At 38.7% G+C, this 23,563-nt stretch overlaps 1 long non-coding RNA gene across 1 annotated transcript in view; it reads left to right on the forward strand.

The window, feature by feature from the left end:
* Positions 1 to 3,217: 3,217 nt before the first annotated feature.
* Positions 3,218 to 23,563, forward strand: part of LOC113744391 (uncharacterized) — an 89,765-nt gene continuing 69,419 nt past the window's right edge. The window contains exon 1 of the long non-coding RNA XR_003461478.1: positions 3,218 to 3,241. This is a non-coding gene — a long non-coding RNA (uncharacterized LOC113744391). The remainder of the gene's footprint in view (positions 3,242 to 23,563) is intronic.

Here is a 23,563-nt window from a genome sequence, read left to right on the forward strand (position 1 = left end):
ACTGTGCAAAAATACATCACCTCTGAGCCAATCCACTAATCTAGGCGATTTCACTGAAAAATTGCAACATGTGCCTGAGAGGCAGGAACTAAAGAAGCATCAAGCAAACATGTGCATCATAGAAGGCTAGGAAGTGATGAAATTCAAAGTGTTGTTGATTCCAGCCATGCTCACCCAGCAGCTTTGCCTTGGAGCAGCGGGGGGAATCTCGGCCTGCAGCTGAAGCTTGTCAACAAGCTGTCATGGAGGCACAATGTGAGTTCAGTAACTCACTCTGCCCACACTTCAAAATAACCTTTCTCCTTCACTCCATCTCTGCCTCCTCCTCTTTTAGTTCCACCTCACCAAATAGCTGGCAGTCCCCTGGTTTGATGTGCCCTCTATTATGTAGGCATTGGGCCAAGATGCAGACACATTGTGAGACGCCCCTCAAGGTGCTGATCTGAGTCAGGCTGACAAGGGCGTCCAGGTTATTTACAAGAAAAGATATTGCTATTCTGTTTCCTGGTGTCAGTCTCCATGGGACATTTATAGGTTTTCCTTGGCTGTGTTTACTTTCTCTTCAGGAGTTGATGGAAGCCCAGAGAGAAGGTTAAAGTTTGTTTCTGTCTGCATGTCACTGTCTCTTAAGTGGTTAACTTGTGAACATGTAGTCAAAGGGTTATAGATTTGATTTCAGGTCACCTTATCACATGTTTAGCTTCTACCCCAGAGTTCAAAACATTCAAGTCAGGTGAACAAGAGGTACTAACTATGCCAAAAATAGTTTGACCTGATGTGATGTACATTTACTCAAGTATTTACTTGAGTATTTCCATTTCATGCAAATTTATATTTCTAGTCCACAACATATCAGTGGAAAATATTGTACTTTCTACTCCACTAATTTGTATGACAGCTTTAGTTACAATTTTTCATATGCTTACTGTTCAGTGAAAATCATGTCATTGTGGGTTGCAAAAATATTAATTCGTAAGCTAAATAAAACTATTTATTCCCCCCTTGAAAGGTCGACTTTTTTAGAGATGTGTGGTTCTAACAGGACACTACACTACAAACATAAGCTGATCTTATAGAAGATTGTTGTAGTTGAGTGAACTAGACAACAGAATGTAATGTGTTTGTTTTGTTTTTCTTTGACACTTATACTAGTAAATTTTGCTGACAATACTTTGTTGTTTTTACTTTAGCACGGTTTTGAATGCAAGACTTGGGGTTGAGTATTCTCAGTATGGTATTGGCACATTTAGTAAGTAAAGCATCTAAATACTTTTTTGATATACCACTGTTTTTAACAAATATTTAAATGGCATTCCACAAATCAGGCCATAATGACAGCGATCCCCAGGGACTGTTCTGCAGTGCCCTGTGGATGGCAATGGTCAAAGTCATCATTAAAGTATTTAATGACAGTCCTCAGGAAACCATTATCATCCGGGGAGTGATTCATTAAAAATTAATCTCTTCCTTCAACCCCTTATTATCACCACCAAGGTTCATTACGGTGTTGGGTAGCAGTGGGAGCTGGCCTAAACCTGACTGAAAGACAAGGAGCTGACCTGGTGAGATAAGAAATGAGGCTTTTCATACACCGAAAAGAAGTTGAGGTCAAATGAAAGAAGTGTTGTAAACATCTTAACAATTAAGGAGAAAGCATTTGTCTTAAGTTTGACTTAAGGTAAGATTGAACTTAGGAGTGAACCAAGGATAGACCCTTTTGCAGAGTCTTTTCTGTCTCCAAGTAGCAACAATCCACAGTTATTTATAATGGTAACAAGTTTAGGCCTATTTGGTTCTCTTGCGAGCTGAGATTGTCTCCACCCCCCTGTGACCCTGATAAGCATAGACAATTACTTTAATTTCCTCTTAAAGTTAGCATATTCCCAATTTAAATGTAGCCCCTCTGACCCGTCCCTAACCCTTGTTATGTTCTGGACTTCTTCTATTTATACATTAACCTGAACTTTACCTTACCCTTCCAGCTTTAGCAATAAAATCATATTAGAGAAGTGAAAACAGAACTTGTGAGAAGTAGGAACTCATGTACACATCATAGGATTTAAGACATCTGAAACACAGTATAAACCTATTTTTTTATAACAGGTGCTGTTACTGTTGAGCTGGTTGCTCATTCATTCAGTCCGCCTCAGCTTCACCCACAATACACATCTTTGCCCATTATTTGATTATTGGGGAGCTGGTGGAGGCAGGACTGCTGCCAAAATGCTGATGAACCATTAGGTGATGTCATGTCATGTTTTATACAGTCTAGTGGCAATAAAATTAATCTTGGGTGATTGGATCACAAGTGGACAGCTCTAAGTACATGTGTGAATGCACCCAAGATGCATTGAGGATGCACTGACATCTGATCACAAAGACTTTCAGAAGTGCTGCATATAGCCACGTTCTTTTAGCAGTGTTTACATGAGGCACAGTGAAATACCACCTACTTAACTAATGTCCTTGACATAAGTGGGAGTATGTATTCATTTGCAGTATTATCAACAGTGTCATATTAAATTTCAAGACAACAAAAAAAACATTTTTGTGGATACTATACACACAAATCATGCTGTCTGATTATAATGTGGACCAAAGAGTCAGTACAATGGAAATTGTACTTAATATATGTGTTTATTTGCATATAGAAATTAGAAACAGATTCATGCTTACGCCAGATTTAAACAGGGCCAGTGAGTATTTTGCTAACCTACAGGTATACTGCCAACAATAAGATAAGATGGTCTTGTAGCAACTGGACTTTGAAAGCAGAGGCTTGAATCAGAGGTTAGGTGCAGACCAACAGGTGTTTGTTTCACCCATACTGATGACACGGTAACAATACCGACATTTCTCCATATAAAATATGCAGATCATGGGCAGAATGTGATCCTGACAGCAGCTACTGGAAACTCACAACTTTACATAGCCTGCCACTGGCAATGACCTGGACCCCTCCACAGTGTGGGGGGATCTGACCCTCACCTGATATTAAACTTCAAACAAACACAACAGATATCTTAAAATACATCTATGCTGTTGCACTAACAATTAGTCTGCATGGCCTTACTTTTTTCTTACACATTACAAAGGAATTATAGAAACCCTAATGAGCAAATAAAGTACACTCTCTCCTATACTAATTAGCACATGGTATCTCCTGGAAACTTTAAATTGGTACTCAAGTACCCCGGGGACTCTTTTAGCTCAAACGCCCTGGAGAAGAGACACAAAGGAGGTGAGTGACCTCAAGACAAACATTTCTCTTTATAATATACAGGATCAATGAGCAGTGTTTGTTATCTTCAGATAATGAGGAAAAAGACCACAATCACGATCAAAACACTTTGCTCTCCTGAGTTAGCAGGCCTAAAACATTAGCAACCATAGCTTGTCTTGACTAGTATAACTCATTGGAAACTTCTGTAATGGAAATAAGCAGAGCATAATTTGAGCTTTTGCTGCTGGTACATTGAAACACACATCTACAGTGTGGTTTACACTTCATTTGTTTTTGACTATTTATGGTTTTCCTGACTTGTAACTCCACTGGACACATTGCATGGCGTATGGTGGACAACATGGAGTTTTGTGATTGTGGAGGAAAATACTGAGATGTTGGCTTGAATGTTTACGGTGCGATTTTGCTCTCACCATAAAGCAAAACCTAATATGCAGTGGCACACAATGAAAGAACACAAAGTGGTAGGAAAAACACAGAACTATCAACTCTCAACTGACATCCACTTGGATTGAATTAATTAGATGACAACCAAATCAGAAATGGACTAATGAATCTTTCTGTACTCTGATGTAATTAGGTTGGAAGTCATTACCACTGGAGGCTCATATTTGACTCCTGAGTGACACCACAGATATATGTGCCATAACTACAACCGTTTCATGAATGTTATTTTGATAAGTGACTTTTCTCTTCGCTTTAATATGTTGCTCATTCTAAATGGATCAACTCAGCCTACAGATGAAATGGTTTTATGCTGTGCACCTTTTTTTAAATGTTTGATAAACACACCCCTGTAACCACAGCAATCCATTACATTATATATTTAGACACTGTTTTTTGTAAATAAATTCACAAATTCTCATTTGTTGGTTTGAAAGCAGGCATATTTATATACTGAGATGGCAACATGCTGCCTGGCTTCTGCTGGCAATTTGATTAAGAGAAAAATGCAGGCTACTGTAGGTTGTAGCCAACAAAAATAATCCCATCCACCTCAACTATCTCATCCCACATACTTCATACAAATCATTTTCACAGGGAGCTGAAATGACTGATGGGCCTATCATCTTCTCAGCTAACAACACAATTACTGGCATCACGGAAAGCGCAGTAACTGCTCTGCAGCCTTATTTATCCCCAATTTTTATGTGCTCCTACATTTCTGAACACAGTGTTAGTTAGAATTGTAACAGTCAATTTCAGTCTAAATTAGAAGGGCAAAAGAGGAGATAAATCCACACAATCTGAACGAGAAGCATCACTAGAGATGCTGGATGAAGGGTCATTCTTGGACATTGTGGTATATCAACATTAGTCTATGTATAGATGTAAGATATACCTTATTTTTAGGACAAAACTGTATTTCATCTCACCTGCATTGAAATTGCAACAGTGGATTTTCTGCTCACCTCTCCTTTATGAATAGCTAAGGAGTCAAAATTCTAATTCAGTATTTACTTTTCTACACTGCACCTAATTATCACCCTCATCCTTAACTCTCCCTAACATGCTTAACTATGTCCACCCCTTAACATCAAGAGTGGATAGCTTCAAGAACTTTGGTGTCTGAACTGTGTGCTGCATTCTGATTCTGTGGTGAGAAAAGCAAAGGGGAGACTTTCCCTATAAATACTTATAAATACTATAATTTCTACAGTACTCCTGCACCATTGAAAGCATCCCGACAGGGGGATCACTGTCTGGTGCAGACACCAGACATGAGAATAAAGCTAGGAGAATCTGAGGATCCCAAACATCCTGATGGCAGTCTTTTCTCTCTGTTGCAATTAGGAAGAAGGTTTCGGATATACCAGGCCAGAACTGAAAGGCTCAGGCAGAGCTTCTATCCTACAATTACAGGAGTTTTCTAAGAAGTTACTTCTAGTGAAACTTTCTCCAATAGGCAACATTTTACTTACTTACAATTTTCCATCCAAATGAGGCTGATATACAGTCCCTGACAAAAGTCTTGTCGCTTATCCATTTTGTAGAAACAACAGCTTATAACCTGACTTTTATTTAATCCATTGGTTTTAGAAATGGCTCATATGAAAGCTAAAACCCTCCCAAATTATGTCTTGTATACTAAAATAAATTTGCTTCACTCAAGGAAAGATAAATCATTTAATGAACACAGAAAGGTCAGATTTTGGCAAGACAAAAGTTTTGTCGCCTACAGAGAGTAATGTGAAAATTAAACAAATAATTTACTTCAAATACAAAAATGTGGCATAACATCAGTGAATTAAGTAGTGGTGCTGTGAGATCCATATTTAATATCTTGTATGACTTCCATGAGTTTGAAGGACTGCATCCATGCAATGCATTCATACAATTTATTGATGAAGTCATCAGGAATAGCAAAGAAAGCAGTCTTACATGCTCCCAGAGTTCATCAAGTTCTTGTGTTTCGTCTTCCATGCTTCCTCTTTCATTCTACCCCAGACATGCTCAATGATGTTCATGTCTGGTGACTGGGCTGGCCAGTCCTGGAGCACCTTGATCTTCTTCGCCTTGAGGAACTTTGATGTTGAGATGGAAGTATGCGATGGACACCATCCTGCTGCAAAATTTTGACCCCTTTTATATGGTTGGGAATGTAAGAAGAGCTAATACTTTTTGATTTTCAAGCTATTGATATGCCTTCCACCCTCAAATCTCTTGCACACCCACCCCCAACCATGATTTTTCCGCCACCAAACTTAACTGTTTTCTGGGTAAATCTCGGATCCATGCGGGCTCCAGTAGGTCTCCTGCAATATTTGCGGTGGCTGTGATGTAATTTAACCGAAAGATTCATCTGAGAATCCATTTCTGCCACTTTTCAGCGTCCCAACCTTGACACACGTGACCTGAGGTGACCAGGCCTGGTGGACTCTGCGGCAGGGAAAAGGGGCTGGCCTTGGATTTTCGAGCCAACAAACGGTCCCTAGAGCAGTTGTCTTGCGGTCTGCCAGGTCTTGCGGGGTCTCCGGACCTGGGCTTGTCAAAAAACATCTCCATCTCTTCAAATCTTTTTCTTATCTTTGTACTTGACGCTGCGACACATTGAAGGTGTCAGCTACATCAGCAGTGGAATCTGGTTCTTCAGCCTCTTGATAATCAACGCTTTGGTCTCAGGGTGAATCTTGGGCATGTTGTCAGAGGCAAGTTGCAGTTGATGTGAAGGTCTGGTGTGCTGGGGTTCTTTTTATACACACCCACTAGTTGATTGATCAATTATTGTTCACAGGCTGTAATCTAGGATTGGGTGCATCATATGACAAAGCGACAAGACTTTTGTCTTTGCAAAAACTGACTGGGTACCGCAAGTTAGAATGCTTTTCAGCTTTTCATTTGGCACCAAAACATTATTTCAAAAGGTTGGGATTGAAATAGCTATTTCTTGTAAAAAAAAAATTGATTGAATATATTTGAGGGGCACTTGAGGTCAGCTTTCACCAAGCGACATGACTTTTGTCAGGGACTGTACGTCTACATGACATAACAGTGAAATAAATTATGTATTTTGGATTTATATGATTGCATACACTCAGCACAAGAACAACTTCTTTACTAAAGGTAAAGGTACAATCATTACATACTCTTTTCTCACCTCTGATTTTCTCAATATATTGAATGTTGAACATGTTGAAGTGTTTTGCATTTAAATGGCAATTTTGTTGCATGAATAATAGGAATGACGGGAGGTTGGGTCATGTCAGGAGACCCGCCGGGTTGCTTTTCTAAAAATCTGTTGCTTGCGTTGTTTCCTGCTGCCTTCATTTCACTCATTGCTACTTCTGCCCTTTTGTTTTCCCTCTTTTGTAAATGTATTAGCCTTTCCCCCATTTCATTCAATACCCTTATAAGCTGAAATCTTCAAAAAACAGATGCTCCTTCCCCTGCGGCAGTTAATTGTAGTTTAATTGTGGATCCCAGTCCTGAATGAAGACATTATATAATAGGAGGCAATATGAATACCTATCCTCATCTGTTATTATTGTAAGTGTGGCTGCATCTGCTGAAATAAATTCATATCATCTATCACTGTCCTCACACTCGCACAGCACCCTCCTACTCTCCTGTCACTCTGACAGCAGTTACACAAACAAGAAATGACAACAATCAATATTTCCTGACAGAGAGGTCAGTCCCACCCTTTTTCTCAAATTATTTAGACATGGGAGCCTTATTATGTTGGGGTCAAAGTTAATCAGACTGAACTGCAGGAGGTAAAGGAGGGGGGGTGGGAATGCATTTTGACAGAAACTGAAGGCATCTCACTCCTCCTCATGAAATGAATAGCAAATGAATTTCAGTGTGACTGCAGGCTTTTTAGGATTATCCTAAACCCCTATTATACTTTTTCCTTAATAGGAACTAGATTTGGATGAGCAGTACCTCAAGGTGGACTTCACCTGGACTGGCTTAAACTCTTCAGACACTTGTCTAAGAAGTGGTGACAAATGTTTAATTCAATTTAGAAAATATTACAACATATAGTCACACATAGGCTATATAGTACATAACATATGCAGACACTATAACTAGGGGTTACTTAGTATGCCACACTACCCTTTGGGCCAATTTAAGATAACTTTGGGATTAATCTACCATCTACTAATGACCAAGATAGTTATTTCATTCATTCACAAATAAATATCCAAAAATAACCAAACAAGGACCAAACAAATACCTAAACACATTTATTCTAACATACTGGGATATACACTACCTTCACACACCACTGACATCCACACAGACAATGTAAAACATAAGACACCAATGCAATCAAAGACAGAAGTAGGCGAATAGACCAAAAAAAAAAGTATGTACATAATAAATTTTTATAGTTTTTGTGTTTAGTAGCTGACCACAGAGGCAGTTGGAGGAGACCAGAAATGCCTCAGAGGGGAAATGGTGTGTGACTTTGTGTTTGTATAGAGACAAACTTTGGGTTATACAATAAAGTAAGGGTTTCAGCATAAATATGAGGTTACTCCTATTAAAAACAATACCTGAATACCTGTTGCACATGAATCACAGTGATGCACACCTTTAGCAAAGCCTGTGTTTCTGGACATCAAGCCACGAAAGACCATGCATGATATGAGAATTGAACAATAAATTTAGATTCATTCAATTGATCATCTGAAAATAATCTGTATTCCCTAGCAGATTGTAATCTACAACGGATGAATAAAACATGATTACCACTGCAGTTTAAGGCAAGCCTGGTTAATATCTCTATTTAACTTACACATTTAAAAAAAATGACAATGGGGACTTTAGGAGTGCCTTACTGCTTCATACTAATTCAAAATGAGTCCTATCTGCTGAATTGCTCCTGATCAATAAATCATTTAAACCATAATAAGCTGAAATATCAGGAAGCAATAAAAGCTTCAAGTGCACTCAGACGGAAGAGATTTTTTATTTCCTGACTAGTTACATAATCAATCTTTTATTCTTCAAATGGAAGAATAAAGGGATAAGATATGCAGAAATTAAATAAAAAGATGGACGATGGAGCAAAAGAAGTGGAACAGAAAGTTATTATAATGCTTCCAGACTTCTTAGCTGTGTTCATGCGGAAGGAAAGAAGATTAATTGATTGAAACTAGAACCTATTTTAAACATTGTATTTGTTTCTGCTGCATGGAGCTGCAGTATGTCTTTACATTTATTTTATTCTGTCATCAACTTTTTTATCTTATGGAACATATATACATTTATTTATATTTCAGCTACAGTATGAATTAGTACATGCTGTTTTGCAATATTTCCACTAGGTGGTGGTGCAGGATAAGCACTTGGCCATCATGTTTTCTGCACGCCTGTCTGTACAGTGTTCATTTAATCAGGTTTATGACTCCTGGTATTATGATTAAATAGTTAGCAGGGCCCTATCTTAACCTAAAATTAAAAACAAGAAGATTCACGTGAACGAAAAACATGACAACAAGTCAGATCCCACACTTCTTGCCACGTTGAAATACATTTTTCAATATGTGGTTAATATTCTACATCTGTCTGTTACAACAGTGACTTTCTTACTTTCAAAAGACAGGACATAGATGTTGAATTCTACCCACATCCTAGCTTATTGTCACAAAAATGTGACATTTTTCAACGAAAAGTCTAAAGCTTGTTGAACATGTCATTCATGATTGTCTCAATTCAGAGAGAAGTCAGCACTGATGGCTAGAAATAATACTCGGCTCCTAGTCTGCATTATCCCCAATGTGTTGATGAAGTCGAGGCTCTCCACAGTAAAGTTCTTCAACACCTAAATAAGAAAACCAGTTCTTCATTTATAGACACAAGCCTGTGAAACACCACTGAACTCCATAAAAAGGTTTGTATGAGTTTGGCATAATAAGGTAACCTATCGTTCAAGGCTCATCCTGTCCTTGAGAACCAGCAGTCTGACAAATTAGTTTCAACTCAAGGTCGACTAGCTTATTGTGGAGATTTCAATTGTATCACAGAGACATTGTCAGTGGATGTAGTTCACTTATTTGTCATTGAACTGTAGATGGAATGGAACTTCTCATTATCCTGAGCACATTACACACTTTTTGAAGTTGTTTTGTCAAAGTTTTTATACCAACAAGGCTTAACAAGAATAAAGATTTCTTAATGTCCACAGAAAAATGTAAGGTTTGAATAAATCTAAACGAAACTGCGCAGAACAGGTAAGAGCTTTGAGACAAGTCATGACAAGTCCCTTTTATTTATGTGGTCCAACATCCAAATTACAAAATTACCTGATGGGGCTTTACATCTGTACCTTCTATGCTTAGACCCTTGATTCAGATCAGCAAGACCTCCCCCCAAAATACCTTTTTAATGAGGGGGAAGGAACTTTAAGAAGAACAGCAGAGCAGTGATTAGACCAGATTAGACCAACATACTGTAAGCACATTGATAATATCAATCCTGGAGGACAAAAAGCATCTTGTAAATGCTGCCAAACAGACCTGAGCTACATGACTTCCTCTTCATCATAGAGAACCTCCAATGAAGACGGACTGAGCAAACACACAAGGAGCAAAGCCAGAAACAAGCTAGTCGTGCATAAAATGCACCTAAAAATAAACAACTCCCAATTAAGATACTTGTTTTTGAAATATTGCAACTTTTCTTTGTACCCTACAGAGTAGCAAATAAATTGGGCATCTCCACATCTATTCACCCAATGTGTAGTTTAGTTAGGAGTGGAGGATTTAAAGCTGCTATTCCAAATCCATATTGCCACAATACCCACTACCCTGGACTATATTATTAGGAATATAAAACACTGAATGGAGATGCAAACAAATGTGATTTGAAATTAGTGCTTTGTCATGACTGTTCCATTTTTGTATTTATCTCTAATCACACATACGGCAGCATTGCAGTAGCTTGGTGTAACACTAGAGGGAGCTGCAGTATAACGTCTGTATCTGACTACTAAATAAACATGAACGTCAGCTATGTGAGAATTAGTCCTCTTAAAAAATACTGAGAAGGGTGGGTGGTGTGCGTTCTTCATCCCGAGGACTTAATTTTCCAGTTAATGAGTCAATTATATTTCAGTAGATAAAAATTGCATCATCAGACTGAAACAGCACAGCTGTATCTGTTACACATCATGAATTAATCAGAACGTGAAGCAACAATTCTGAAAAGACACACTGGATGAGTTATTAGCACAAGTGTGTTTGCAATTACAAGGTAAGATATCCATTATCCACTATTATTCAATTGCTTTAACCGGACAATGTTTCAGACAAACGGATGTATTCATAGACAGGACAAATTGCTAAAAAGAAGTCGGATGAGGCAGAAACAAAGCAGACATTGAGACTGAAAGATACTACCAGCTTAGGTAAAATTATTACCCAAACTACACAGCAAAACATAGCACCCGATCACCCTCCTCCCCGGTGTCACAATGGTTGGGATCCATTATTATATCCAAACTGCCTGTTGTAACATTAATCACGTTTACAGATCACCTATGTTCAACTTTGACCTCTGACATGGAGACTTCTAATATTTTTTTTTTTTCACCTGACAGACTTTATTTTGGCAATGACCAACACTTAAAGTAACCCTTTTAAGCATAGCTCAGTTTACATATGTAGCAAATCTGTACAATAAAGACACAAGTCCACCAGCTGGAGAAGACTATGTAATCATCCAAATGAGAGATGTTTGGCTACAAGATCAAGAGAGCGAAGGCGTCAGTGTCGTCCTTTGAGTCTCAGATGAGATGCCAAAATAAAAAGTTTGTTTAAGATGAGTCAGATCAGTCACGCTGGTTTCTTCGTAACCCACGCTGACTTGACTTGCTGTGGTGTCAACTGATATGAGCAACGACGACCTTATGACAGGAGGCAGCTGCAGTTTTCAGAGCTGCGTGCCCCAGTTTGCTCTCAACCAACTGCACAGTTCAATGCTTGATGGGAAATCACTTGCTGATGACTGAGCATGGCACTCTGGTGTGGCTGAGAACCCTCTACAACCTGTCACCTCCCAAGCACAGCTTCAGATAGAATATACTATTTTTCTATCCACCTAAGGCTGAAGTGATACGGATAATCCCCACAAAATAAAATCTCTGTGATGTCAACTTCTACATTTGGCTATGGTGTACACTGTTTTATTGTCTTTTTTTTTGTTACATAATGTTCAGCATTCTGATTCGTCATTTTTCTGTCAATTTGTTTGACAAATGTCAGATCTACGGTAATTTAGCCACTGACTTTAAACTCAAAGCAGTGCAATGGAGCCCTTTGTTCTTTGTGGTTAGAAAGTCAAGCATTGCTGTCTTCATGAGAATGAGTCATCCTATTATGACAAATTAGACTACTTGTATATGTGACAAATAATAAGAAACAAGAAGAGACACCCAAGCTCAGGGGCTCACAGTATGGTTTGTGTGAAATTTCTATTAATCACAAACTATGACATCACACTCACCATATCGCAAATGTATTAACACCTATGGGGGTTTACTTATGGTTTTCCCCTTCATTTATCAGGTATTTGTTGCACAATATAGCATTTTATTCACATCATACATATTCATCAGTAATCATTGGTGTGTTCAGTGTTGCATATTTGGGTACCCACAGGAGTTTTAACATGTCATTTATTATTAGGCTTGTCTCAGCACAGTACTGTATGTCTTTTGATATATGAGGCATCTGCAGCAGCACATCAGTGAAAAGCTACACTAGTCAGGATGAGAGACAGTCAAGGCTCTATCAATTTGTCTGTGAGCTAACCAATGAAAGACTGAAAGACTTAAGAATGTGATGAAGCGGAAAGCCTGATACAATATTGAGTGGGAGATGGATAGGTAGTTGATATTTGCTTCTCAGATAAAAGCTACTTGCAATGATGGAGCAAGTAAGATAATACGGGAATAAAACAATTAGCTAACTAACTAAAATGCTCTGGAACATTAGTAAGTACAGTAGTCATTTGGCGGCTTCTACAGAAAACTCATGCCCCTTCCTAATTTTTATCCTCTCCCGACCACCAGACCTCACCAACCAGCCTAACGATCAATCCTAACACTATTGATACATGTATACATTACAAGTTCAAATATCCCCTAAATGTTTTTCTCTTCAGTTGGCCCTTCCAGTGTGTTACAATGGATGCATTTACTTGAACATATGATATCATGGCTTTGTCCATTTATTAATGCCAATGGGACCACTTTTAAGAACTAAATCATCATTCTATATGGAAGAAAAACACAATGGTTTCTTTTTCTCGGTGATTATACATAATAAAAACATACTTTAATTCATGTGATATACCATGGCTGTCATATTCTGTAAAAGAGCCCTTAGATGCAAATAGATGCCTTTTAGCGGAGTTCTTGAGGCCTTTATGTGAAAAGACCTGAACATTCAGCTTTCTGTGTAAGGCTCTGGCTGACAGTAAAGAGTTCATCACTCATGCACAAGTAAGCAGCAGAGGGAGTGCCAAGCCCACAGTCACATTCATTCCATCTGCCACCCGGGATTGTAGATCTTTTTTAAGTTATTTCAAACTTTTAGAGGTGAAAGGCTTTTGAATCATGCCAGCTACCAGGGTGGCCCCACCGAGATGACTAACGGTTTACTAGACACAGCCCTGTAAATAAACTGAGTTTGAACTGCTCCTGTCAGTTTGTCTATTTCATGATTCTCACAGCATGGCTTCACAATGGGAATGCGGCATCCATCGGCTTGACTGCATAGTGTTAGGAAATCCTGCTGTTTGAAATCCTAACTGTGATACATGCAGGGCTCACCCTGTGGGACAGGAAATATGATGTGACAGATGGGTGTTTATAAGAGAACAAAAACCATGCAGATGTGTTTGGGAGAGTGGATTTAGTGATGTTGAATCTGTTTGCCACCATCTAGTCCACAGATGGGACACCAGTTTCTAGTGCCACCTTAGCATGCTGCTTATTTCTACAAAAAAGTAGTAAGTAAGTGAGGTTTTATTTATGAAGCACCTGTACCTACGAGTTAAAAGAACTGATAAAAAGGACATAAAAAATAAAAACAAAGTAACTAAGTAAAAAAAAAAAAAAAAAAAAAAAAAAAGAAATAACAAAATAAAAAATACTGGAATAAAACAGTAAAACAACAACAAAAACCCCACTAAAGAGCAGCAATAAAAACATAGTGCTTACGAAACAGGATTACACCTCCTTAAAGTTATAAACTGACTGCGTTTTTTATAGTTTGGGGAAGGTAGTTCCAGAGGGTGGGGGCCACAGCTGCAATGCTTGGTCAACGAGTGGTTTTTAAGTCTAGATTGAAACTGTTAGAGAGTGTTAAAGGGGGTTGAGAAGAACCCCAACCTGATCTCTCTTTTGGCCAGTGTACCATCTCTGTCTAGGGCAAGCTGGGACAACTTCGGAGTGGAGATGTGAGACCAGTGGCATGAACTTGGTTCCAGTGCCAACCTCTGAATCATCTAGAAGAATGGAGGCTGAGTAGGAAATATGCTTTCCCTGGGCAGCAGCTATGGAGACAAAACCTTCAGTGAGGTGATCCCTTTCCTAAAGCTCTGACCTGAGGTGGTGGATATCCTCCATTAGCTGTGAGCAGTGAAATTCGCAGTCCACAAACACAATCATTCTAGCTGAATCCAGATGAAGAGTAGCTCATAACACAACAGATCATAAAAAATGAAAAAAACTTTTGCACCAAGTCTAAGGACGATCTTATCCGAACAAAGAAGGATAACAAAGAGGAGGCAAGATTAATCAATCGCACTTATCATCTATGATTAAAAAACAAAATGAATGTACATTATGACTGTTTGAACTGCACTTACGAGTGAGTGCAATGCTAATCTCCAACAGAACTGAAAAATTGCTCTAAACATTCCAGGATCCAGATGAGGAAGCATGATCGAGTAAAGGAGGAATTATGACCAATTGTAGCATTCATTTTGCAAGTTCATGGTGATTCATTATCTTACTGTGAAAAAGTTACACCTCCCGCATGATGAAGGTGCTTCTGTGGCGTAAAAAAAAGAACCTATAGGAAGCGGGTAATAAACTGCAACATTGCAGTGTTGACTCAAGTGCAGTGGGTCAGTTGCAAAATCTCAAAAGCCATTGGAACGTGAGACAGCCACACATAGTTGAAAGGTCAACATGTGTTCACAGAGCGAGGCAATACTTTGAGTCTGCAAAAAGAATTGTAACTGTATACAGTATATAACAACTTGAGCGAGCACTATGCTTGTTTGCTGACTGACTTTGTCCTCACTGCTTCAGGTTTGTATTTCTTGCATTAAAAATCAAACCATGCGCAGAAAAGACTGCACTGAATTTGATATGAAGTGTAATGCCTTTTAATAACATCAGGGTGCAGTACATTGGGTTTCTCAATACATCATAGTCATGACTATGAATTTTGAACTTAGTATAGCAAAGCAAACGATTTGAATAGGCGAACAGTCGAGAGGGCCGGTCATCTTTAAGAATCCATTGTGTTTTTTAATGTCATATCTAAAAGTGGCTGTAGAAATTATAACTGTCAGATAAAGTGCTGAAGTGAATGGTATTAAATGGATGTACTCAAGTAAAGTTAACTTAACATAGTACATTATTGGTCATTGTACTTGTTTGGCCTCTGGGTAGGTTTTTTTTCTAAGTCATTAGATGGAACATACTCAAGGATAATTTCTGAGATTGATTTTAAAAATGGAACTGGATTTCTGTTCAGAGTGGGTTACTTTGTGAATGAAGAAACAAAAAAAGAAGCACTTTTGTGCTGCATTAAGGAATACATTAGTGAGTGACAACTAATCTGGCTAGTGTCCTTATTCACCAACTAGCAATTCAGCCGCCTTATTATCTACTCGTGTTGGAAGATGGGGAGAATGGATAAACATTACTTTAACATATGACACATGAAATGCACTTAACAAACTCGATTTCCCCATTCTTACTGAGAATAATACATATGAAATCATTTTAATTTTGAGAATGACTGACTGCTCTTTGTTCCACACTGAAGGCTAATTTATTCTGGTAATAATTGTACGAAATACTTTCACTCACAAATTATCCTTGGCAGTGACTGATTTCTTTGTCAATGTGTTTTCATGAAATTGAACTCAATTGCTTTGCTTTGCTACTGTTCATATGCGTGATGCCATGGCCCACAGTCAATATGATAAGTATAATCTTTTAATCGTTTAAAGGAGTGATTTCTCTTATAACTCACACTATATGGTGGCTATTTCAGGTCTGTGTGAGCGAGTAATAGAATCTTTTTGAACTTTGGTCAGAACCTTTTTACAATAAAAGCTCTCAATTTAGTTTGAAATAGCATTGCTGCTAAAACATTCTTTCTCATGCTTTTATTTTTTTGTCAGCAGAAGAGGAAGTGGTTCTGTTGGTAATTGTTGCTGCTACAATGGAGATCTCTATCAGCACCAGGCACTATTTAAAATAATTTGGTGGGAGAGAAATTACTGCTGGTATGATTACACACATATGATTTCAGACTGATGTTTTGCAAGGTCATGTGATGACGCCTGAAAGCAGCTGAGTGTCATATTAGTAGGAGTTTGAAAAAGAAGCCTTGGTCTGAAAAGAATGAAAAAGGACTCGTCCTTGAACTTACGAGGTCATCGTTCCAGTATATAACGTATTTCTGTTGACATCAATGAGCCTCTGTCAGCTTTTCATCTTACTTTGAAGTTACATGCTGATCTGTTTGTTAATCTTTGCCCTCTAGCTACTCCCTCACAGGCGAAGATTGGCTATCCCTGTGTTCCTGTTCGTCTTCATCCTGATTTTCACGCAGTGTGAATTCAATTGTTTTACACAATGAAGGTGTTTTAAACAGATTTAATCACAGAAATCAAAGGCGTACACACACACCAACATACATTCCTTCTTTTCCGACTTCCCCACCTACAGGCTGCCATGCCTGAAATCAGGGGCTGAGGCTCTTGCCTCCTGTCCTGCTCCCTTGAGGTTTAATTTGTTCACTTACCAAGCCGTGACTCACTTTTCTATCTGCCTGAAAAGCTACAGCACTACTACATAGCTCCACCATGGCTGCTGTTATCGCTGAAAAACTAGCCCTCCGAGCAGTCTCTGTTCACACGTGATAGCGCAGCCATGGCCAAGGATGGCTAATTAAAATGACTTGACTGTGAACAACTCTGGATGTGAAGCCAGTAGTAGGCCTGTGCTGTGGCGGTTGTTAAAGTCAGACTAACACTCTCTCTTGCTGTATGTTGTCTTTCTTTTTGGTATCCAGTTGTGTGGCACTGCCCATCTCTTCCCTATATCTATTAAGAAGTGAAGATTTCAAAAGTGGGATTCCGTGTTGTCTGTGCTTTTCCTTCCCTCTCTTCCTCGTTACCCCTCATTCCTGTCAGTTCGTCTCCCTTCATGATGGAGACTGCAGAGAAGTAATGTTATCTAAATGAATTATACATGTGCATGCATGGGAAATTTAGTTTCACAACAGAAGCCACAAGAGATGATCTCTGTTTCTTATTTATAATACATGCATCACTTTTTTTTTTTAAACATAACCATGCATTGTGTCCAACATTTATAATCACTTCACTGTACTGCTTGATGTACTTTCAGTTTGCTTAAATCAATTCTGTCCGACACCACACCCAAAGGTACACTCACTCTGCACTCACACTGCATTGAAACAGTCATGAATTAAAATCGCCCATGACCTGATGATTTTGAACACACTCATTCGCTTTTTTTTTTTTTTTCTGAGAATGAGATGTTACTCTAGCATTGAGTGCCTGACACACTGCAACTAAGTTTAATATTTTGTAAAAAAAAAAAAAAAGAAAAAAACTTTCCCAGGGCAGACTGCGGACATGGAGGAAAAACACAAATGGTATTCATCCCCACAGCACAACACGGGCACAAAACTGGATGAGGGAAAGCTCTTTGGCTCATGCACTGGGCGAGCTACTGAATAGCAGCCACGTCTCATATGGCATTCCTGATGAAAAGTGAAGATTTGATTTTTGTTAAATCGCTTCTAAAAAGTATTGCTACCATGTTACTTGTTTGCTATTTCAATGGCACCCTCTGAAAACCTCAACAACCAACAAGATTGTTGTTCTTCGTGTTTTTTGTCAGAATGTTATTGCAACTACAGCAGTGCTGTTTTTTTGCAAGTACTCACAGTATGGCACCGGCTGGTTGAAATGATTGAGACTTGCTGACACCCTGAGATAGCTCGTGTCAGCTATCTCGCAAGTCCACAATGGTCCTTTCAGCTGCTTCAGCAACACAATGGCTGCTGCTGGTAACCATGACAGTGACAGAGTGGCCCTAAAATTACCTTGACATAACATAAAACATCACATACATTGGCATGGCCCTCATATCCCTAATCAATACCTGGTTAATCTTGTTACATGGCTGTGTTAACGACCGGTTAAAGCCATCCACGCTTCTTACTTGACACAATAGTTAGCGACCTTTTCATTTTATATAGTTATTTATTTATTCATTAGAGTTTTTTAGTTAATTATTTCTGGTAACCTAACATGTATTGAAATACAAATATGTGGCTGTTTGATGCAAACAGAATGAATCACATTACAAAAATGCGTTATGTAAGTTTATACAACTAGAAAAGGGAAGGGGTAATTTTCAGGTTGTTAATGGTTAATGGCTATCACTTCGTAAAATTTTCAGCCAATAACGGCTTCATTTTACCTGAATTCTCACCTCTGTGCTTTTATGATAAGAAAAGCTTGCAGAAACATTATTGCAAGGACCGAAACTAAAGACCTGTTCCAGTGATTTTAAACTAAATTTCTTTGCTTTTGCTCCCCTTGGCGATTTTTGCCCACATACGTACCATTAACATACATTTTGTGTTACTGGATCACCCAAGACACATTTAATACCAGATGTCTTTGGCCTCATTATTTTTTACCATGAAATCCCACTTAATGATGAATTCACGCATGCAAGTATGGCATGTTAGATATTTAAGTATCAGGCTGCGATCTGGCTGTGACCTCTTCCTGCTCATACTAGCTAGGAGAGGTATAAATACTCCTGAGTATGATGTGTTCATCCCTGACTAACAAGTATGAAAGAAATATGCTTTGTACGTTTTTGTACATTGTAAACGAATGTCTTGCATTTCTACGAAAAATACAGAGCCTTCAAAAACAAGAGTGGTTGCTCGTCCTGTAACAGGAGGTGAATCGGTGTGAGAATATGAGAATAATGGTGTGTCAGTTGCACCTCACCCCTTACCATTACATGGAACCAACCATAGTTAAAATGGCCAAAATGTCCATATAAACATAGAAACTGCAAGATAATCCCTTCTCTTCTCTTCACTGCCCCTTTGTAGGCTCAGCGTGTTCCAAAAACCATTTTTTTCAAGCAGAATTTGCATTGGAAGCACAACTTTTTACTATGTTTTGAAGAAAATGTATTATCCTTGTCATGCAGGTGGCTGCCAAACAACAGAAAACATCAGCCTGGCATTTCTATACCACAACGATGCCCATTTGGGTGAACTTTGAGAAGAAAAATTTTTATATTCATTTTACTGAAGCATCAAACTTGCGTGGTCAGAGTTCAGTGTAAACTCCCGCTTCAAGCCAATGAAATTCGTGTATGACAAGGCGCATTCCCAGATGCCTGCCAGTTCTTGCATTTATTTACCTATACAGGAAGTTTGAGAAATTTTGTTTGTCAAACTTTATCTTTAGAGTGTCCTTGTGGCTTGTCTGCTAAGGCACATACTCTACCACATATCTGATTTATTGCATGAGTGTGGCTTCATATCATTCACGGCATGTCATATCCACAAACCCCTCACATTTCTCATTTCTTTTTGCTGTATACAAATTGAATTTCTGACTGATCTTCATGTTGAAGAAAAATAAAAAGAACACAGGGAACAAATCAGTAAAGTAAATCGGCTAGATGTTTCATTTTATTATTCAGTAACGCAAAGATCATGACAATTATTTGTGGCTCAAAAGAAAAGCTCAACATTTTAGAAAATCTGCATATTGTTGTTTTTTTTTGAGAGTGATATGAGAAAACTGATAGCCCCTTCAGTGTGGGACAGTATTAGCCGATCGCAGCTTAGCATGGAAACAGGAAGCAAGGGCAGATTGCTGAATGTCAAAAGTGAAAAAAAAATCCCTACCAGTGCCTCTAAAGCTAATTGAATAATATTGGTGTCTAGTTTACTCATCTATACATAAACAGAAATATTAAATCAGCAATTGTGGTTTTAAAGGCTGTTCCCCTTCCCTCCTGTCTGTCCTTATTTGTATGTCCCTGCTGTGTTGGACGTCCTTCACTGCTGCTCATCAACCAATCAAGGCGTTGTATAAACACAAGTCAACCTTCCAGACTCTCAGATCGTTCAGTCTTCTCCATGGTAGCTACATAACGGCCAACCTGAGATCTTTGGGAATATTTGTTTGTGAATTGTGTTTATTTCCTTTCCATCATTCTCTGCTCATCCAGCTCTGTCTTATCCTAACACCTGATGCTCCTGTGAAGTATTCTGCCACCCACAGCCCCTGCACCGTATTTGATCTCCTCCTTTAAGACCTTTTCAGTCAATGGTTGGTTGCACCACCACCTCTGTTTGAATAAGATGCTCTGGTCTCTGGTTGTGTTTGCATTTTGGGTTCTGCTACCATTCAACATAACCTTATCCATCCATCCACCCAGAATTTTTTTGTGCAGCTTCTCTGGCTATATTCTTCCCAGATTTGGACAGTGATCAGCTAAGTTAAGTCCCCACTCTAGCTAACACACGGTATTGGGACCAATGCTAGTCTTCTTATCCACTTAGATACTTATATAAGCACAACTGTATCCCAACAACAGTAGTTCTTAGTAACTTCTAGCAATGCAAAGATGTCTGTGTAAGCAGTAGTTCAACTTCTTCCAGGTGAAGTAATTGGTAGATCATTACTTTTTCTATCTCCAACACTGGTATGTGAAAAGAAGTGGTGTGTTGACTTTCAGAACACTGATATAACCAAACACCTGCTAAATTGCACTTGGGATTTCTGTGTATATTAAAACTCTAGTTCTTACATCAACATTTTAAACACAAGTAGACCATATTTTCCCATCAGACATACAAAACCCCAAGTTTGAAGTCCCAGGGGCCGTGTTCCAAAGTTGAAATGAATGGCCTATTAAAGTTATATTTCTTGTGCAATGTACAGTGGACATTTTGTCTTGATGTGGTGTTACAAGGCAAGGACAAACTAACAATGTTGCTCACACCTGACCATGTTGGAAATATTTCTAATCTTTCTAATACTGCTACACTCAAAGGTAGTGTAAAAAGCTGACCATCATAGAGTCATATCGTTTAAACACTTGGGATCACTTGCCATTTTTGTTTTCTCATCTAGACAACATTCCTGATGTTGAACTTGGTCGTATATAAGAAAAGTGCCACAAAGGCGGGAGTTTTTTTCACAAAAGAAAAGCCTGTCTCCTAACCTCTACCCCTCCGCAGGTGACCAATACAACAATGCAGCATTGGATGGTGTGTGATGAAGTGAGCTAGAGTTATTCAACCATGTGACAAGCAGTTCTGAGTATTCTCCCCCCTTAACAGGTGAGAGTGTATCTTTTTGGAATATGCTCCTGTGTCAAACCACCCATATCCACAAGCTTAACTTTATCAGTGACACAATAAAAACATTTTTTTAAGTAGATGGGGTTTGCCACTACTTGTCCCCCTCATAGCATCACTCCACCTTGTTGGGCCATATGTGTTTTTTCCCTAAGGGCCAAGAAACTGACAAAGATCATTGGTGGCAAAAGCTGATCACAAAAATTCCCTCAGAAACCTACTATGTGCCACATCACCCAGAGTACATTATTTCAAGATTAGCGCCTGGCCTGTACTTGTTCCAAAAGTGCTCTGTGTAATTTTGACTATGTAAAATAACTAGATCCCAGGACACCACTGTGACAGCCAATCCTCTGGGATCATTTAATTACCAAGTCAATAACTATAATTAGGACTCATAAGTACACAGGATGTGATGAAACTGATTGGTGAACTGATCTATCCAAATCCCTTAGTGCAGGAAAAATATGGTTCTGAGCAAGGTTATTAAATTATGCCCATGATGTGTCCTGACTGTCAAGATTCATATATTAATTTTATGACCTCAAGCAGTGAAGAATAACTCTTGTGGGGACTATAAATTACTGGGCCTTGTCTACTTGCATTTGGCTATTCCCAGCATCCAATAAAGCTCTCTTCGTGTGCCGATTTCTAATGAAATCTTTGACTTGTTAACCATCGAAGGGAGCCAGTTTGAACAACAGGCTCTCATCTGATTGCTAAAGTGCATTATACTTGAGCGACACTACCCTTGACATGATGATTATGCGAGACCTTGCTTTAAAAAAAAAAAAAAAAACAAAGATATGTGGGGCTGTTGGTGAGGTTTTTTAGGTGAACAACAGTAGTGCATCATGGGCTGCCTAAAATCCTGAAGTATGATAATGCAGAAGTTTTTCTCGTTTTGTCAAGTTACTCTGGTGCGGTGGGCTTTTTAAAAAAAAATCGTTTTAGTCATAAACCTTTTTTTTTTTTTTTTAACATCAAACCCTGTTTGTCGAAAGTTATTGTCTTTCTTTTTCCGACAGGAATTTCTTACATGGCCAACACTTGTGGTTCGCTTTACTCACCTTGCGGGACTTCATCCAATTGATGCTGACTGACCTCTCTCAATTAATTATTGATCAGTTTCTCAGTCTCGTATCCTCTTATCAAAATATATTCTTAACCATGGTTGTGTTTTTGAGCCTGAGGTGGGTGACGCAAACCAGACGGCAAGAGGTCAAGTGCTGTCCAGAGATAGGACAGAGGGTGCCTGGATTATTAACAAGTCTGTTGGCCCCCTTGAATCCAAAGAACCCCCTTGATGTCCCTGTTTGAAACAATTTGACATTATTCTATATTTTTATATTATTGTATAAATTAATTACTTTGAAGTGGTTTTGAGACTGACCTGTTCTGATTTTGAAGAATCTGACAATAGACTTCACAAGAGTGAATAGTGGCAATAGGGACGTGGAGACCATTAAAATGTTCTCATCTAGGGCTTTTGCAGTTATCCATGTGCAAATGAAGGGCTAACGATCATTTTGCCATTGCAACCACTTCCTTTTATTTCCATTTGTAATATATTGTTTCCCTTGCTTCTGCTTTTGTAGAGAAGTGAATTATACCCCAGCAGAGCAGGGTCAAATACCACACTTCCTCTATTTTAAATCTGTAAGTTCTTAGGTGTCCCTAGGGTCAGCAAAGTCAAGACGATTGACCAACGGTTTTAATCTGCATGTCCAAGTTCATACAATCGAGTGTATGAGAAGGGTCAACACAGATTTACTTCTCTTCTCTGTGAATTAATTAATTAAGACTCCATTAATTTGTAGTATGAAAATATCTTATTTATAGAGATGCTGGACATTAATGGCTACAAGCAACACATTGAACCTCAGTGTTTCCTTGGGGTGGGGTCATTCAATTTATTCATTAATATTAGAACATATTTCGTAGAAAGTTTTGTAGGGTGGGTTAAATCCCCTGGTATTTAGGTCTTTTCTTCTGGTAGTGAGCTTTGTTAAAGCACAGAACATGAATAGTTTTGGTATTGGAAATGCTCTCTGTAACCTGTACTGAGTTGAGCTTAATTGTTGGCTTTGTTGCAACCTGTTTGATGGTCTGACTCCACCCTTCTGCCTTGGTAGTAATGATCCCATGTTCCCGATTCAGAAATAAAATAAGACAAAAT

The sequence above is a fragment of the Larimichthys crocea genome, chromosome XXII (assembly GCF_000972845.2).
Source record: "Larimichthys crocea isolate SSNF chromosome XXII, L_crocea_2.0, whole genome shotgun sequence".
Taxonomy (NCBI): domain Eukaryota; kingdom Metazoa; phylum Chordata; class Actinopteri; family Sciaenidae; genus Larimichthys; species Larimichthys crocea.